This window comes from Loxodonta africana, chromosome 8, assembly GCF_030014295.1.
Source record: "Loxodonta africana isolate mLoxAfr1 chromosome 8, mLoxAfr1.hap2, whole genome shotgun sequence".
Classification (NCBI taxonomy): Eukaryota; Metazoa; Chordata; class Mammalia; order Proboscidea; family Elephantidae; genus Loxodonta; species Loxodonta africana.
The window spans coordinates 27,301,301-27,314,405 of NC_087349.1; the positions used below are offsets into that span (position 1 = coordinate 27,301,301).

The 13,105-nt window shown below is 42.7% G+C and overlaps 1 pseudogene; it reads left to right on the forward strand.

Annotated features, from left to right (window-relative positions):
* The first annotated feature begins 1,348 nt into the window (after window positions 1-1,348).
* On the forward strand, window positions 1,349-4,364 carry LOC135232299 (uncharacterized; annotated as a pseudogene).
* Window positions 4,365-13,105: the final 8,741 nt, after the last annotated feature.

Below are 13,105 nucleotides of genomic sequence, written 5' to 3' on the forward strand. Positions count from 1 at the left end.
ACGTATCCTTTCACCATACCTGTTCAATCCATATGCTGGGCAGATAATCCTGGACTGTATGAAGAACAGGGCACCAGGACTGGAGGAAGACTCACTAACAACCTGCGTTATGCAGATGATACAACCTTGCTTGCTGAAAGTGAAGAGAACTTGAAGCACTTACTGATGAAGATTGAAGATGACAGCCTTCAGTATGGATTACACCTCAATATAAAGAAAACAAAAATCCTCACAACTGGACCAATAAGCAACATCATGATAAACAGAGAAAAGACTGAAGTTGTCAAGGATTTCATTTTACTTGGATCCACAATCAATAACCATGGAGGCAGCTGTCAAGAAATCAAGAGATGAATTTACTGGAAAAATATACTGGGAAAGACCTCTTTAAAGCATTGAAAGCAAAGATGTCATCTTGAAGACTAAGGTGTGCCTGACCCAAGGCATGGTATTTTTGATCATATCTTATGCATGTGAAAGCTGCACAATGAATAAGGAAGACTGAAGAAGAATTGATGCCTTTGAATTGTGGTGTCGGCAAAGAATATTAAATATACCATTGACTGCCGAAAGGACAAACAAATTGGTCTTGGAAGACGTACAACCAGAATGCTCCTTAGAAGCAAGGATGGCAAGACTGCGTCTTACATACTTTGGACATGTTGTCAGGAGGGATCAGTCCCCAGAGAAGGAATCATGCTTGGTAAAGTACAGTGTCAGCAGAAAAGAGGAAGACCCTCAACAAGATGGATTGACACAGTGGCTGCAACAATGGGCTTTAGCATAACAAAGATTGTGAGCATGGCGAAGGACTGGGCAGTGTTTCGTTCTGTGGTACATAGGGTCACTATGAGTCGGAACTGACTCAAAAGCACCTAACAACAACAACTACAACAAACAACTGCAATGGGGCTGATTGGACCCAGTGGTAGTAGGGGCCAAGTGGCAGAGCTCAATCGACAAAGACTAGGTGGGTTTGGTTACAGTAATGGACAGCGGAGTCAAAGCATTCATCAGAATAGTCTGACTTGTATGGATTTTTGGCTTTGGTTACTTAGTCATGGTGTCCCTAGGAGTGAAATAGATAGGGAATCTACTAAATATTTACTTGAACTGTACAAAAGGATGAATTCTAGGTCAAGTGAACAGCAATCTAACTCGAATCACCAGAATAGAAAGTCACAGTCCCCCAGTCAATTCCCAGACTTGAGTGAGTTTAAAGGCCCATAACCCTTACACGAAGGGAAGGCTGGGTCCCCTTGAAGAAGGACTCCAGTACTCTGCTAAAAATTTATACTGTTAATCTCTTTCCCAGCCTTCCCATAGGGATCTATGGGTTTTTATAAGAATGACTGTTTTGGGGGCAAAAGGAAATAATCAGACTTTTGGGGGATTACTGGATACTGGCTCTAAACTGATACTAATTCTAGGAAACACAAAACATCACTGTGGTCCAACAGTCAGAGTGGGGACATATGGACGTCAGGTTATTAATGGAGCTTTGGCTCATATCCATCTCACCATAGGTCCAGTGGGTCCCTGAACTCATCCTGTAGTGATTTCCCCAGTTCCAGAATGTGTAATTGGGATAGATATACTCAGCAACTGGCAGAACCCCCACACTGGATCCCTGACAAACAGAGCAAGGGCTATTATGGTAGAAAAAGCCAAGTGAAAGCCATTAGAACTGCCCCTACCTAGGAAAACAGTAAACCAAAAGAAATACTGCATTCCTGAAGGGATTGCAGAGGCTACTGCCACCATCAAGGACTTGACGGATGCAGGGGTGGTGATTCCCACGACATCCCCATTCAACTTGCCTATTTGGCCTGTGTGAAAAACAGATGGATCTTGGAGAATGTCAGTAGATTATTGAAAATTTAACTGGGTGGTGACTCCAATTGCAGCTTCCATTCCAGATGTCGTTTCACTGCTTCAGCAAATTAGTATCTCTCCTGGTACCTGGTATGTAGCTATTGATCTGACTAATGCCTTTTTCTCCATATCTGTTTCTAAGGACTATCAGAAGCAGTTTGCCTTTAGCTGGCAAGGCCAGCAATACACTTTCAGTTGCCTAAGTCAGACTACATCAACTCTCCATTCCTATGTCGTAATTTAGTCTGAAGGGACTTTAATTGCCTTCCCTTCCACAAGATGTCACAATGATCCATTACATTGATGACATTATGCTGATTGGACCTAGTAAGGAAGAAGTGTCAACGATGCTGGACTTAATAGTTAAACATTTGCATGCTAGAGGGTGGGAAATTAATCCCACAAAAATTTTGGCACCTTCCACCTCAGTGAAATTTCTAGAGGTCCAGTGGTATGGGGCATGTCGAGGTATTCCCTTTAAAGTGAAGGATAAGTTATTGTATCTGGCTACACCCACAACTAAAAAAGTGGCACAGGGCCTAGGCTCTTTGGATTTTGGAGGCAACGTATTCCTCATTTGGGTGTGCTACGCTGGCCTATATACCAAGTGACTTGAAAAGCTGCTAGTTTTGTGTGGGGCCCAGAAGAAGAGAAAGCTTTGCAACAGGTTCAGGCTGCTGTGCAAGCTGTTCTGCCACTTGGACCATATGATCCAGCTGATTCAGTGGTCCTTGAAGTGTTAGTGGCAGATAGAGATGCTGTTTGGAGTCTTTGGCAGGCCCCTATTGGTGAAGCACAGTGCAGACCCTTAGGATTTTGGAGCAAAGGCCTGCCATCCTCTGCAGATAACTACTCTCCTTTTGAGAAACTTTTGGCTTGTAACTGGGCCTCAGTAGAGACTGAATGCTTAACCATGGGACACCAAGGCACCAAGTGGCTTGAGCTGCCCATCATGAATGGGTGTTTTCTGACCCACGGAGTGATGAAGTTGGACATACACAGCAGAACTCCATCATTAAATGGAAGTGGTATATACCAGATTGGGCCAGAGCAGGACCTGAAAGCACAAGTAAGTTGCATAAGGAGGTGGCCCAAATGCTCATGGTCTCCATTCCTGTCACATTACCTTCCATCTCCCATTTTGCACCTATGGCCTCATGGGGAGTTTCTTATTACATGTTAAATGAAGAAGAGAAAACTTGTGCCGGGTTTACAGGTGGTTCTTTGCGATAGCCAGGCACCACTCAAAAGTGTACAACGGCAGCTACACCCCTTTCCTGGGACCTCCCTGAAGGACAGTGGTGAAGGAAAATCCTCCCAATGAGCAGAACTTCAAGCAGTGCACCTGGTTGTTCACTTTGCTTGAAAGGAGAAATGGCCAGATGTGTGATTGTATACCGATTCATGGGCTGTGGCCAATGATTTGGCTGGATGGTCAGGGACTCGGAAGGAACATGATCGGGAAATTAGAGACAAGCATTTACAGGGAACAGGTATGTGGATAGACCTTTCTGAATGGGCCAAAGAAGTGAAGATATTTGTGTCTTATGTGAATGCTCACCGAAGAGTGACCTCAGTAGAGGAGGATTTTAACAATCAAGTAGATAGGATAACGCTTTCTGTGGAAACCAGTCATCTTCTTTTCCCACCTACTCCCATCATTGTTCAATGGGGTCATTAACAAAGTGGCCATAGTGGCAGGGATGGAGGTTATGCATGGGCCTAGCAACATGGACTTCCTCTCACCAAGGATGACTTGGCTACAGCCACTGCCGAATGCCCAATCTGCCAGCAGCAGAGACCAACACTGAGTCTCTGATATGGCACCATCCCTCAAGGTGATCAGCTAGCAACCTGGTGACAAGTCGATTACATTGGACTACTCCCATGATGGAAATGGCAGCATTTTACCCTTACTGGAATAGACACTTACTCTGGATATGAGTTTGCCTTCCCTGCACACCATGCTTCTGCCAAAACTACTATCCATGGACTTACAGAAGGCCTTATCCACCGTCATGCTATCCCATACAGCATTGTCTCTGATCAAGAGACTCACTTCACAGCAAATGAAGCACAGCAGTGGGCACATGTTCATGGAATTCACTGGTCTTACCATGTTTCTCATCATCCTGAAGCAGCTGGCTTGATCGAACAATGGAATGGCCTCCTAAAGACACAATTATGGTGCCAGCTAGGTGGCAATACCCTGCAGGGTTGGGGCAAGGTTCTCCAGGAGGCTGTGTATACTCTAACTCTGCTGTTTCTCCCATAGCCAGGATTCATGGGTCCAGGAATCAAAGGGTGGAAATGGGAGTGGCACCACTCACTATTACCCCTAGTGACCCATTCTCAAGATTTTTGCTTCCTGTCCCTGTAACTTTATGCTCTGCAGGTCTGGAGGTCTTAGTTCCATAGGGAGGTATGCTCCCACCTGGAGACACATCACTGATTCCATTGAACTGGAAGCTTAGAATGCCACCTGGCCACTTTGGGATCCTATGCCTATGAATCAACAGGCAAAGAAAGAAGTTACCATACTGGCTGGTGTGATTGATCCTGATTACCAAGAGGAAATAGGATTGATATTACATAATGGAAGTAAAGAGGAGTATGTCTGGAATGCAGGACATTACTCTGGGCATCTCTTAGTACTACCATGCCCTGTGACTAAAGACAATGAAAAACTACAGCAACCCAATTCTGACATGACTATTAATGGCCCAGATGCTTCAGGAATGAAGGCTTGGGCCACCCTACCAGGTAAAGAACCACAATCAGCTGAGGTGCTTGCTGAAGGCAAAGGGAATACAGAATGGGTGGTGGAAGAAAAAAAAAAATTAAATACCACTTAAGTCCATGTGACCAGTTGCAGAAACGTATTTCTGCTTTTTAAGCGTGCATCAAATATTTTTGTTTTCTTTACTTATAAAATATAAGAAGTAAATGGGGCTAGTGGGTTTTTGGTTAAATGCATGTTAGTTGTATCATGTTAAGTGCAAGTATGACTGTGATTGTCTTTATTCAGAGATAATGTATAGTTTGGGGAGATGTGTACAGGTGCCAAGTTGACAAGGTATGGACTGTGATGGTCAAGATTGTGTGTCAACTTGGCTGGGCCATGATTCTCAGTGTTTGTATGTAATCACTCCCATGAAAGGATCTGCTGTGAGTAGCCAATCTGTTGATAGAGAGTTGCCTTGGGTGTGTGGCCTGCACCCATATATAGTTGGACGTTCTGGGTTTTGCCTGCTCTGGATCCTGCAACTGCCTCCTGTTCATTTAACCTCTGGTTCTTGGGACTTGAGCTAGCAGCTTATCTACTGATCTTGGGATTCATCAATCTTCACAGCCTGTGAGGAAGAGCCCTGCTCTCTGACCTATATATTCATATTCAGGCCACGCGCCCAGTGAAACTCCCTTTCAGCTGATTGGCTACTCACAGCAGATTCCATCACGGAGATGATCACATATAAACACTGAGAATCACGGTCCAGCCAAGTCGACACACAATCTTAACCACCACACCATCCATAACTATTCTTAATGCTTACATTATATTGTATTTTAGTACCAGGTCGCTGTGTTATTTACATGAATAACCCATGCCTGTGATTCCCAGTTTTACTTGCTGCCATGACAGGTCCCAAAAATTCAAAAGGAGAAGAGTATCAACTCCAAGGATACTCACTACAAGGATAAAACTTGGGCATTCACTAGTGACAGTATATAAAAAAAAATGTCCACACGTACCCTAGTAATTTTGTTTGCTCCAAATGACATTAGCAAACATGTACTGTAGTATTGGAGAATATTTCCAGTTATAATGGTATCAAACATAGTTTATAAAAAATTATATTCTAAACCAATAAATTCCATATTAACTTAATTATATCAGCAAATTACTCAAACTCATTAAACCCACAAAGGAAATATAATCAAAGTAAAACAATTATAAAGCATGTTGGCATTTTCCAGGTAATGCCTCCATTAAGAAGTAGATTCTCCTTTTCCCTGCTACCTTTTATGAAGAGTGCTAACAGTGGCTACAATTTAGGTTCCAGTAGGAAACATGACCGCACTGACATCACTCAACAATGATATTACTGCTGATGGGACCTTGTGTTTCCCTGTATTGGAGTTCAAAGTTCTTCATCCGGGCAAAGGTTAAGAGTGCATGCTAAGCAGCAAAATGAGTGGACTGTGCTGGTTATTCTCCATTTGCTCCCTCCCACCCATACCTTGATACATACCCTGCCCCTTATTCTGTGTGTTGTAGGACACTGACCCCTATGCATTCCATTACCAGGGTTCCCTGGCTTCCAGTTGGGTTTGGCCAAAGAGAGGCTATAATAGGGTATTGGAAGGTGGGGGGAGAAAGAGATTTGAATATTTATTCCCCTCTCTTCCACCTTTGCTTGGCCACAGTTTTCAAAAAAGCTTCTTTCTATGGTTATAGCTTCTGTCTAGAAGCTGCTCATCATAACTCCAAACTTTCTTCAGGCTCTGGGAAACTATTCTGCATCCATGTTCCTTCAGTCTTGGGGTGGCAATAATTGCCACTATTGCTGGTCCCTGGGAGTTTCACCATCCCTCTTTGGTTCTCTTAACCCTGTCTATACCTCTGTAGATAATACTTGCATAAAACTCTCACAATTATATCCTTTATATTTGCCCTTTATTTCCTGCTAGAACATTGACTGATATACCATGGAAGAGAGGACAAACTGGGGGTGGCCAGGTGAGGGCAGCCATTGGGATTGGGATGCAGCTGCAAATAGTGGGGAAGATGCAGCTAGGTAGACAGAATGCAATATCCAGAGAACGTAGACAGAGACAACTGTTGGTGTTTTAGAGGAGCAATCAGCATCAGAGAGTAAGAAAGAGAAGTAGTAGTATGTATTGATAGGCAGGTGAAGTAAGGGATCCCAAGAATCTAGAAGAAGGTCATCTTTGAGCAATCCTGGAAGCCAGGTAGACAGCATAAGGAAATCAGGGATTCTAGATGTCAGGGCTATATGAACCAGAATTCCTGTCTCTGGGATTTAGCATGTACATGGAAAAACTTCAGTCTATGTGATTAAGTTTCTGAATAGATTATGAAATGCTGGTTAACGCGCTCCTTACATTTGTTTGTTCACCCATTCGTCAAATATTTATTGAGCTCCTTCTTTATTCTAGGCCCTGGGTTGAGAGTCAAGTGTATAAAGGTGACTGAGATACATTCTTTGACTTCACTGGGCTCACTGTCTACTAAGAGGTGAAGACTGGTGGGTACGTAATTGTAATACATGGCTGCTAGACTTCTTTATCTGGATATGCTCTGCAGGTTCCTCAAACTAAATATACATGAAACCGAACTCATTAACTCCTTCTAAAAAGCATATCTCTTCCTCTACTCTCCGTCTCTATGCATAGCACAGCTATGACCTTGTCTCAGGACAAAATAATGTGACTCTTTAAGGCACTGGTTTATTCCTTGGCTGACAGCCATCATCCCTCTTTTTATCCTCTCGGTGTATGTCTTTATTAGAGAGTTTTTCTTATTATTTTTTTGCACTGCCAAGGTTGAGAACTACTGCATTAGATATAACTCCATTCTAAATTGGGGTCACAATATATGTGTGTATGTGTGTGTGTCTGGGAAGGGGAAGAGTCAAGTATTTCATACTAAGTGGATATAAGGGCTTGGAGCCAGGTAGTTATTGTTGGAGATGCCAAAGATATAGTGTGGCTCTAAATTCAGGTGGGATATACTTAAGATCATAATTTGGCTCTCATGGACTTGTTTTCATTTTCTTCAGCTTCAACTTGAACTTGCATATGAGCAATTGATTACCTGTTTCACAACTGACCCTTGGCCTTGTTCTGACTGATGATATTGAATTTCTCCATCATCTGTTTCCACAGATGTTGTCGATCTGATTCTGGTGTATTCCATCCTGAGAGGTCCACATATATAGTGCCATTTATGTTGTTGAAAGAGTATTTGCAATGAATAAGTCATTGGTCTTGCAAAATTTCATCCACAATCTCTGGCATTGTTTTTACCACCAAGGCCAAATTTCCCAACTACTGATCCTTCTTTGCTTCCAACTTTTGCATTCCAATCACCAATAATTATCAATGCATCTTGATTGAATGTTCAAATTTCAGACTGCAGAAGTTGGTAAAAAGCTGCAATTTCTTCACCCCTTGGCCTTAGTGGTTGGTGTGTAAATTTAAATAATAGTGATATTAACTGGCCTTCCTTGTAGGCGTATGGATATTATTCTATCACTGACAGAGTTGTACTTCAGGACAGATCTTGAAATGTTCTTTTTGACGATGAATGTGATGTCATTCCCCTTCAATTTGCCTTTTTCGACATAGTAGACCATATGATTGTCTGATTCAAAATGACCAGTATCAGTCCATTTCAGCTCACTAATGCTGAGAATGTCAACTTTTATGCATTCCATTTCATTTTTGACAAATGCCAATTTTCCTAGATTCATACTTTGTACATTCCAGGTCCCGATTATTAATAGGTGTTTGCAGCTGTTTCTTCTGATTTTGAGTCTTGCCACATCAGCAAATGAAGGTCCTGAAGGCTTGACTCAATCCATGTCATTACAGTTTGAGGGTGCAGCTGTTTCCCAGTTGTCTTTTGAGTGCCATCCAACCTGTGGGGCTCATCTCCTGCCACTATACTGGACAATATTCTGCTGCTATTCACAAGATTTTCATTAGCCAATTTTTTCAGAAGCAGACTGCCGGGTCCTTCTTTCTAGTCTGTCTTAGTCTGGAAGTTTATTTTTTCTCTTTTTTCATTGTAAAGAAATTTCTGAGACCTCTCAGACTTATTACAACAAGCACCACTGCAACAAAAATATTTGAAATTCACCTTTTCAAGGAACAATATTTCTCATTGCATATTTTGCAAAATTCCTGAATCATTTGAATAGTATTTTGAATCACAGAAGAAGGATTTTGGCTGGGTTAATGTTTCATCAGGGTGGGAGCAGGCCAGAGGGGTTTATGGGATTGCCATGGAAAGCAAGAGAGAAGCAGCCTGAACCTCATTGCCCTCACTGGAGTCACGATGCTCCAGGGCCCCTTTCCAACTTTTCCCATTCAGGAACTGAATTTTGACTGATTTTCCACTAGTGCTCAGCCATTTTTAGAACAAGTCACGGTGACCAGTCATAAGATTAACTCATTTCAGCAAGCATTTGCTGAATGCCTTCTGTGCTGGATACTCTCCTTTGAACCTTCCAGAACTTCTACCCCTTCTCTATCTGCTCTGTCCCCTGGAAGGCTGACCTTTTCAGATTATACCAACCCTTCTGGCTTTGCATTAGTGGAAGGCACCAGCAAGAGATGGGAGGGTAGGAAGAGAGTTAAATAGGGTTATTGTTCCCTAGGCCAAGGATTTGCAAACATGGCCCTTAGGCCATATCTGGCATTCAGTTTGTTTTTGTAAATAAAGTTTTACCGGAACACCAAAATCAAAACCAAACCCATTGCCATCGGAGTCAATTCTGACTCATAGTGACCCTATAGTACACGGTAGAACTGCCCTATAGGGCTTCCAAGGAGTGCCTGGTGGATTCGAACTGCCGACCTTTTGGTTAGCAGCCATAGCTTTAACCACTACACCACTAGGGTTTTCTCCTGGAACACAGCCATATCCATTTGTTTAAGTATTGTCTGTGGCTGCTTTCACTTTTTGACCAGTTGATAAGTTGTTGAAACTGAGACCATATAGTCTGCAAAGCCTGTTGACCTCTGCCTTAGGTAGCTCCTTTACAGAAAAGTCTGTTGACCTCTGCCTTAGGTGGCTCCCTCTCTGAGAAGGGTTATTGATTCCTTAGGCAACTCCATTCCTGTCAAAAGCCACCGCTCTGGTAGCATTCCCTGCAGCTACAGCTACAATCACAGCTAGGGCTCTTCCTGAAGTCTGGCGACCATCTCTTCCCCTTGCCCATTGTAAGCCTACAGATATTTCCCACTGGTGCCTGCCCCAGGGTGAGTCACCATATTTTGCTGCCTTCCTTTAGCACACTCCCTTTTGTCTCCTAATTTACCCTGCTAGTTTGTGCCTACCCTTTCCTGCTGGAACATTCGCTGACACACCTATTACACGCATAACAGTGCACTAGAACAATGCAGGTGAGGGAGAAACGAACCCTAAATGAACAGGCGTTACTATGCGTCTTATGATCTGATCAGGAGCGCCGGTGGTGCAATAATGGTTAACTGCTTAGGGGCTAACCAAAAGGTTGGCAGTTTGAAGCCACTAGCCACTCTGTGGGAGAAAAAACTTGGTGATCTGCTCCTGTAAAGATTACAACCTGGGAAACCACACGGGACAGTTTTACTCTGTTCTATAGGGTTGCTATGAGTCAGAATTGACTAGATGGCATACGACATGATCTGATGGTGGTGACTGGGGAGGGATGGCAACAAGACAACTATAATGCAAGGAAGACTGTGATACATACAGTTAAGACAGGAAGATACACACATGTACTAGAGCCAAACAGAGAAAGGAGAGATCGCATCTGGCTGAAATATTCAGGGAAGGCTTCATTGAGAAAGTGATATTTGAACTGAACCTTAACACAGGGTGTCTGAGCTATGTAATGCAGGCATAACAAAAACAACAACAAAAGATACCACAATACATGGTTTTAAAAGATAGGAATTTATCGTCTCCCAGTTCTGGAGGCTACAAGTCCAAACCAGGACATTGACTCTAGGGGAAGGTCCTCCCTCACTGGTAGCCCTGAGAGTTCCTTGGTGTTCCTTGGATTGTAGACAATTCATCGCATGTTCTCTTTTCCCTGTGTGTGTGTGTGTGTCTGTCTCTGAGTCTGTTTTTCTTTCTTGTAAAACACCACTTAGAAGAGATTAGGCTTAGGACCCACCCTACTGGGATGTGGCCTCATTAGTATAACAGAAGAAAACTTTTTCCGTATTTACAGGTACAGGGTTTAGAACTTCAGCATAACTCTTTTGGGGATACAATCCAATCCATAACAGATGAGTTAATTTTAGAGAGGTGGATATTTTTAGAAATGAGAGTTACAGATAAGTGGAAACGAGATTATTTGGGGAAAATTAAATAATAATTGCCAGTTTCTTTAGCTAAACACTTGGCAAAGCACTTTGAACATTATTTCGTTTTAGCCTTGTAATGACTCCATCAAGTTGTTCCTGTTATTATCCTATTAACAGATAACAGGGAACCAAGGCTCTTTAAAAGCTAAGCAACTTGCCCAGGATTTATAGCTTGAAGGGGAAATGTAAGGATTCTGACCCAAGCCCTTAATCCTTAGGGAGGGAGCAAAGTATAGATCGCGTTTCACAATTGGTCTTGGGCTGGTTTTGCTGCAATATAGTATGTGTGAAGGTGGATCAGAAATCAAGCTGAAAAGATTCATTTTGACTGTATATTGAAGCTAAGGAGTTTGAACTAGGGTGATAGCTGCGGGTTTTTAAAGGATGGGGTAGACATTGTGGGTAAAGTTGGTGGGTCAGAGGAAGAACTGAAGCAAATTTGGTGTTTTAGGTCTGGTTAGTGGAGACTAGGAAGATGGTGTCATTAACAGAGTTAGGGAACACAGGAAGAAGAGAAGACATTAGAGGAACGAGGAGCCTGGTTTTGAATATGTGAAGCTACAGATACAGCAGAAAATTCCAACTTCCAGAAACAAGAATTTTTTTTTTCCTACTATTGGAGATGTGAGTGAATTTCAGAAGAAAGTTCTAGGCTCTGGATGGTTGATATGAGAGTTCAATAGCTAAACACACATCTGTGACAGGTGTGAGAAAGGTTTAAGTGGTGGAGAAAGTTGCAAAAACAGCAGGGAAGATGACCAGTGCCATTGACACCCAGCCCACCAGACCATGGATGAACTTCAGGAGGTTTCCAATACCCCCATGAAATTACATGCAAAATTTAGTGATTATGACATCTCTAGGGGAGAGAGTGCATAACTTTACTGAGACTTCAGCGGTACGTGACTGTGCAAAAGTTAAAAAGCTCTAATTTAAAGGTGTGCCGAGGAAGAAGAAGCCCTGGTGGCGCAGTAGTGAAGTGCTAGGCTGCTAACCAAAAGATGGGTGGCTCCCCAAGAGAAAGTAAAGATTACAGCCTAGGAAACTCAATGGAGGGCAGTTCTACTCTGTCCTACAGGGTCCTTATGAGTTGCAATTGACTCCATGGTAATGGCTCTTTTGTTTATTTGTTTGTTTTGTTTTTGGAGGAAGAGAAATCAGTCATCAGAGTTTATTACAAAAGCCAAGAAGTGTTAAGAGTTTCAAGAAGGAAAGACGGTGGGTCCCCAGGGCCGATTATGGCAGACGTGTTGAGGGAGATGAGGGCTGAGAGGCAGCTGCTGAATTTGGTGATTAAGAGCTCAGTGGCCTCTAAGCAAGTAATTTCAGTAAAGCGGACGGGTGGAAGTTTGGGTGCAAGGTAAAAAAAAAAAAGTGGGAGTTTATTCCTGGTCTTCCCAGCTCAGTAAATCCACCCTCTTGCTCAAGCCATGTTTCTCTTTCTCTGCTTGTCCCCACTCCAACCTCAATCTGAGTGGGGCTTGATAATTTTATAAGACATATCCAGGATCTGATATAATCTAGACAATAATTATTTAGTTCTTGAACTCTTGCCAGACGTGGTTGGTTAAACTTTGGAAGCATTTTACATATTTAGAAGTTCTTTTTTTTTACAGTGTATTAATTCTACTAATTTTATTCTTACTACCTACCCTTTCAAAACATGAGTTACTGGTCCCTGAATCCTTGGATTCGTCCACTGTGGACATTATATGCTAACTATATGATTTAAATAAATGTATGGGCAAGTGCTAACTATATGATTTAAATAAATGTATGGGCACGTGGGGCAGTTCCACTCTGTCCTGTAGGGTCTCTGTGAGTTGGAATTGACTCCACAGCAACGGGTTTAGTTTTTGGGTTTTTATGTAAGGTCCCTGCCTAGTGCTCAGCTGGTAATCAAAAGGTTGGTGGACCCCGCCCAGTGGCACGTGGGAGAAAAGGCCTGGAGATGTGTAAAGATTACAGCCAAGAAAACCTATGGGGCAGTTCTACCCTTTAACATTTGGGGTAGCCACATATAGCAACCAACTCTATGGCCAAAGGTAACAACAACATGGGCTGTGTTGTGTTCGCGTATATTTTTCTTTTATGCCTCGGTTTAATCAGAAAGGTTAGGAGGGAG